Consider the following 7,076-nt stretch of genomic DNA (forward strand, 5'->3'; position numbering starts at 1 on the left):
TAATTAAAGAGGGGACCAGTGAACTGCCGTTCACTAAGAGTTTGTATACTCTAGGAAGATAACTTCCTCTAGCCGCAAGGTGCTGGGTGAGCCTGTCACAATATCTGACTTGCTGATCAGACCTGAGTGCAACCAGCAGTGCGGGATCGTCTCGGCTGGCAAACTTTGCCAAGCCTCGATAGACCACTCAATCCCCTTTAACATCCCAACCTTATACGGCTTGTCATTACCAGTGTCCATCTCGTCTAAAGCGTGCTGCATCTTCCTAGTTAGTACATGGCGTTTAACACAGTGTATGATGCCTTGATCTAAAGGTTGAAGCTTCGAGGTCGTATTTGGAGGCAGTTTTTCAAGGCGAATGTTGGTCAAAGTAACATCCTCATCGCTGTGCGATGAGGCATTGTCTACCAAGAGTAAAATCTGCCTTCCCTGTTCCCTCATCGACGCGTCTAGGTCGCGCAACCACGACTGGAATACGTTCGTCGTCATCCATGCCTTCTTTGTGGACGTGTACTGCACTGCTTCTGACTTGCTCTTGAACCAGCGAGGCGTCGCTGACTTTCCGATGAAAAGCAAAGGAAGTTTTTCACTTCCATTAGCGTTGTCTACTATGACTGCTACACGCAGCCAAGGAACTTCGTGCTACCTCACCGATGACGCATGACGCGTCGTCACTGGTTATGAGCCCAATAAGAGAGCAGAACGAGTCGAAAGAAGACGATGATTCGCCAGAAGTCTTGCAGCATGAAGACGAAGTCCCCGTTCAAGCCATTCAGCCGCCTGCAGGTCACTCAAACGAGTCGATCTTGCTAGCAGAAGCGTTTGGACGCCGATTGGCTGCAATGCCACACGGAGTCGAGCTCGTCACCCTATTGGTGGAAGATTCTCACCGTCGGTTGGTAAGCCGAGTATGAAACCAGAACTCAAGTGACCGAGAACTGGACAGACGTCTTCGCGAAGAAGAAGCCCCCCCCGTGCCCCTCAAGATCCGCCGGTGCCTAGCGAACCAAGTGAGCCGAGTGAACCCAGTGAGCAAGGAGGAGGTGGGCCCCGAGACGACACGCGCAGTCGAGCATCATCACACGGGACCAGCATGCTGGACAACCAGTTTGGCGCCAGTTATGATGATGTGGAGCTCGACGGCGTGAACCCTGATTACATCCTGCGAGATGTACTAAACCATGAGCTGAAGCCGGGCCAAACCGTGGATGCCTACGTGACCAAGAGCGAGGAATTGGTGCGACATCTGCGACAAGCCAATGGTCAGCTGGAGGAGTGGGAGCATGCAAGCTTACTGATCTTTAACTCGCAGCGTGTGCTTCGTGAGCTGGCCGAACAGCACACGGTCTGGTGCAGCAAGAACGACCGACGTTTGCTGACACGTGTTGAAGCTACGCGTCGCCTACGACAAGCTGAACAAGATCGAATGCAAGTTGACAACCTGCGGTCAACAGTGGTAGCGCCACATGCTGCTCAAGTAAGCTACGTAACGCAAGGACGCCAAATGGGTAAGAAGAAACGATGTGCAGGCAAGGCCGATGAGCTGATGAAGAAGAAGGCCCGTACTAAGTGTAGCAATTGCAACATGGTTGGACATTGGTATGCCGAGTGCACTACCATTACCGGCCAGCAGTTGAAGCCAGAATTGGCTGAGAAGTTGAAGACCAAGGGCAAGCGTTCTGCGACCTCTTTCGTTGGTCATGTTGGTATTGATCACCAAGACCGCATGGTCCGACGTATCGGCTCAACTACTACTACGGCTGAATCTCCTGTTTATTCCCCTACGTCACCAGCCAGTCCTAAACTTGCTGGACCTGGTGTCGTTTCGAGTGTTGTACCTACTGCATCTCAGCAGCTGCATCTGCGAGGTGATCAAGACTTTCGTCGTGCCCAAGACGACAGTAGGCAACAACAACGTACGTCTGCGACGTACCCAGCTCGTCACTACCAAGATTATGATCGACGTGAGCCGATGCCTATGTCGCATATGAGCTCACCTCATGTTAAGGAAAGTCATTATGGAGTACCACGCGGTGGTAATTTTGATCGAGGAATCAGTGACCACTACCAGAGACGTGATGACCGTGCGTGGTCACCGCGTCGCACTGACAATCGTGGAGGATCACCACGTCGCTTCAATGGTCGAGAACGTTCCCCATCGTTGGGCCCATACAATGGCCATGATCAAGGTTATCGTGGAGATAACCACCGACCAATGCCGCCACGTTACCAAGGCTATGGACACCAGCGTTTGTCACCACCACGAGAGACAGGTCGCCATGGCGCAGTGAGCGTCGTGGCCCCTCGCCTCCACGCTACAGCGAACGGCGTGGTTTTGACGGTGCTCGTCGGGCGAGCCTCGTATAATGAATGCAGTCCGCCGGAATGAAGGTATGCAAACGACTAAGAGCTTTGCGGAGTGGATACTTGACTCTGGCTCCCAGGCAAATGTATGCAACGATTTGTCATTGTTCACTGCATTGAAAGATCATACTGCTAGTCGACTTGACTTTGCTAACGGGTCGTCATTATCGACTATTGTTTGCGGTTCTGTATTGCTTCACGTATGCAATCAGGTCACTGGTAAGCTGCCGCTGGATGAAGTGATCTACATACCAATTGCGAAGGTCAACATCATCAGTCTCGGATACATGCAGATGGTTGGAGGGTTCAAGCTTAACTGTTCGGACGACCAACGAACTGCGTGGCTAGCTAAGACTGGCTGTGCCTTGCGATTTGATATGCGGGATCACATCTATCGTCTACGTGTTGCACACGTTGCTGGAGTCATGGTGAATGCGGTGCAAAGGAAGGAAGCGAGTTGCGAGAACGTGATGGAACTGCTACATCAGCGTTTCGGTCACTTGAGCATGGACACGGTGAAAACGATGTCGAACAAGTTGAATGTTGGAGTTAAGGTTAATAGAAAAGATCTGAGCTCTTACGACTGTGCTGTGTGCAATTCAAGTAAAGCTAAGAGGATGCATCATGCGCGGCGACCGGTGCGGAAGCTGCAGCCACTATCTATGCTGGTGATGGACGTTTGCTCAATGACTGAACCTACTGCGAGTGGAGCAACGATGTTTCTCTTTGTGATCGATGAAGCAGCTAGATTTAAGTGGGTGTATTTGCTTGAAAGGAAGAGTGAAACTACTGCTTTTATATGAAGTTATTGAATGAGTTGCAGACTCAGTTCAAAGACTATCGTGTGCGGCGATTGCATGCTGACCAAGGTGGTGAATTTGCCAGTAATGAATTGCGAGATTTCTGTGAACAACGTGGAGTCATTCAGCAGTTCACGAACGCATATGCGCCCAAGAAAATGGTATTGCAGAGCGTGCAAAAGGTGCTGTGTTGCCACGCATCAGGGCTATGTTAACGTCTACGCGCCTACCCAACTTGCTGTGGGGTGAGGCATTGCTGCATGTGGTGCGCACGCTGAACGTGTTGCCTACTACACCACTTGGATTTGTGTCGCCACACTCCAAGCTGTATGGAGAGGTACCAGACCTCAGTGTCTTGCGGACATGGGGTGTCTTGCGTGGGTTCGCATTCCACCGGAGTCTCGACAAAGGAAGGAAAAGCTGAGTTCACGTGCAAGACTGAGTTTATTGGTGGATTACAGCGGCTCAACTAAAGGCTACAAGCTCATGGATTTGTCTACTTGCCAGGTGATCACTGCGCAGGGAGGTAATGTTCGCTTTCACGAAGTATCCACTGCGGATGGAGACTATGTGAAGCACTTGCTGGAGAACGTGTACCAAGGATGTGACCATGAAGTACCATCGACAGTGCCTGTTGATCGGATTAAGACTACAATGGAGACTTATACTACGACTATTGCTACTGGACTAGTACCAACAAACTTGGATCTGCTTGAAGCCGATGCTGTTCCAGTGGGAGTTGTGTATGCTTCTGGTAGGTCTTCGACTGCTGTTGCAAGTGCAGCCAAGGCCAGCGGGAGAATTGTGACCTCCAGTGGGAGTGCAAGCTCACACAACCAGACAAGTGATGTTAGTGACAAGTCTCCTAGTACGAAGCAACCAGCTCCTACTACTTCACCTGCGAAGAAGAGTGGCAAGATACGCAAGCGCAGTGCGCGTAAGCGCACTCAGGTTTTAGAGAAACCAACGAGTGGATTTGCAATCTGCTCTCCTCCTGTGGAGCTGTGTCTGAAGCGGCCAAGGCGGACACAGAAACCGAATGTACGACTGCTTGACTATGTCGTTGGCCATGTACAGACTGTGCATGAAGACATTCAAATCCCTACGACATATAAGCAGGCACGTGCAAGTACACACTGGCCTCAATGGAAGGCAGCTATGCTGTCTGAGCTACAATCGCTAAAAGGACACAGAACGTGGAGACTAGTACCGCGTGCTGCTGTCAAGAAAGTGAAGGTCATTACGTGCAGATGGGTATTCGCTGTGAAAAGAAATGAACGTGGACGAGTAACGAGATTCAAAGCTCGGCTTGTGATTCATGGCTTTAAGCAGCAGCATGGGGTGAGCTACAGCGATACGTTTGCTCCTGTCATCAGATTTGAGACGATTCGAGCGGCCATCTACTATGCAGTGCAGCGCGGCTGGGCCGTGCTGCAGTATGATGTGAAGACTGCATTCCTCTATGGAGATTTAACTGAGACTATCTTCATGGAGCAGCCGTCCGGCTTTCAGACAAACGGCCCTGATTTTGTGTGCAGACTTTTGAAGAGTCTGTACGGGCTGAAGCAAGCACCTCACATCTGGAACAAGACTTTACATGCAAAGCTTGTGGTTATGGGGTTTGTGCGTCTGAACTCAGACTTTGGATTGTATGCACTGAAGACTGATGACGAAGTTAAGATGCTCTTAACAGTGTATGAGGACGACTTACTGCTGATGGGAACTCCCGAGCTTTGCGAGGCAACTGCTGCCAAATTGAAAGAGTCATTTGAGCTGACAACAATGGGAAATGTGAAGTACCTGCTCGGTGTGGAGATCCTGATAGATCGCTTGCAGCGACAAATCATCTATTCGCAGCAGCAGTATGTTCGAGATGTGTTAAAAGCTTATCACATGTCAACATGCATTGGGTGTGCGACCCCTGAAGCTACATCGCCATCCAAGGTTGTGCTACCTGAAACCAAGGAGAAGCTGCCCTACCGTGAAGTGGTGGGTTCGTTGCAATACCTAGTGAGTGCGTCCAGGCCAGATATCGCACATGCTACTCGTCACCTTGGCAAGTTCCTGGCCTGCTTCGATCACACACACTATGCTCAAGCTAAGCGGTTGCTGCGCTACCTGCAAGCAACGAAGGACTACGGCCTAGTGATGGACGTGTCCAGCGGAACATCGGTTGAACTGATGACTTACTCCGATGCTGATTATGCGAATATCCTGCGGATCGTAGAAGTGTTAGCGGCTACGTGACGATGCTTGACGGTAATGTAATATCGTACCCCTAAAGGAAGCAAGAGATCAATGCGACCAGTACATGCGAGGCAGAGTATGTGGCCATGTCCGAAGCTGCGAAGGGTATCCTGTGGCTACAGAGCTTATGCAAAGAGTTGGTCTGGCAGCATCCAGTACCACTCATGCGAGGAGACAATGAGGGTGCCATCTCATTGAGTGCTAAACCCGGCAAGCATTCCAAGACCAAGCACATTGACAACAAATATTACATGGTGAGGCGTGATGTGGAGTTGAAGCAGTTAACGGTGAAACATTGTGGAACTGACGACATGGTTGCCGACATTATGACGAAGGCGTTGGGAGCTGTTAAGTTTGCTCGTTTTCGGAAGTTGATGAAGGTGTTGCCTGTTGTTACTGCTGACAACAACATTGCTGATGCTACTGCGGCAGAAGCTGCGTCTACTACGCCTACAACGGCGTTGAAGTCTGATCATGTTGAAGATGCTGTTGAAGTGTGAAAGTGCATGTGTTGTGCGAGGCCAAACAAGTTAAGGTTGTTTGCATGGTTGCACCACGACATGTACTGCTATGGTGGGATGCTGTGCGAGTGGGAGTGCGGTTCCTACTGCGGGCACAAGCTGCTCTTCACCTTTACGTGGATGAACGCAACGACTTCCAGACAATCGTTGAGTTCAAGTGGGAGTGTGAGCTGAAGTACAGCTTATGTGAGCTGAGGAGATACAGCTATTCCAGTGCCGTGAGATGCAGTACTGTCAGTGTCCAGTATAAGACACATCCAGATCAAGACAAACCTGCACATCACGGTACTGTTCATGAGCGTGGAGCCACACGCGGCATTGCAGAACCAAACACCGCGTACGGACTATCACACACACTGCTGTAGACTTGACTACAGTATGCAGTGGTGAACTGATGGCTGTGAGCAAGCGCAGCTTGCTCACATTAGACTTAGATTGATTACCGGTATATTAAGTTACGTGCTACCTAATATACTGATTGCGGCGGGTGGTGTCTGGCATGAAGTCTCTGCCACACACTTACTTTGGAGCTTGACGCCTGCGGCTCAAGTGGAGAGACTTCACTGCGCCGGATCATCACCTGTCGTGGCGTTCTGCCTTGGCACTCACGTGTTTATACTAAGTGTCTTATTAGGGGTACACATATCCTACTGTACTGTAGCTATCTACTATGACTGCTACACGCAACCAAGGACCTCGTGCTACCCCACCGATGACGCATGACGCGTCTTCACTACGTGTTGTCGAACTCACGTTGAGAACGGGCTGTTCTGATCGCCTGAAACGGCATGTATGAGCTGAAGTCGTAATTCATAATCTAACTTATACCTGCTCTTGAGCTTCATGATGAGGTCGACGGACCATACGACGCTTACTATAAGATGCTGTAAATCCGCACTGTAAAAATCCTGGCAAACATCGCTGGCTGCGCACCTGGCGTAATGTTGCAGGACGACTTCTTTTCATGCTCCTAAGTTGCTAAAATGACAAGCATTGCTGGTTGCGCAACTTAAGCGTAAGGTTGCAGGATGACAAACTTTTCGCGACAGTTCTTCTAGCTGCAAATTACTACAAGTGTGGTAAGTATTATAAATGCCTATTTATTATAATATAATAGCTTTAGCAAATCAATACAAATAATTAT

The sequence above is a fragment of the Phytophthora infestans genome, genomic scaffold (genome assembly GCF_000142945.1).
Source record: "Phytophthora infestans T30-4 supercont1.14 genomic scaffold, whole genome shotgun sequence".
Taxonomy (NCBI): domain Eukaryota; phylum Oomycota; class Peronosporomycetes; order Peronosporales; family Peronosporaceae; genus Phytophthora; species Phytophthora infestans.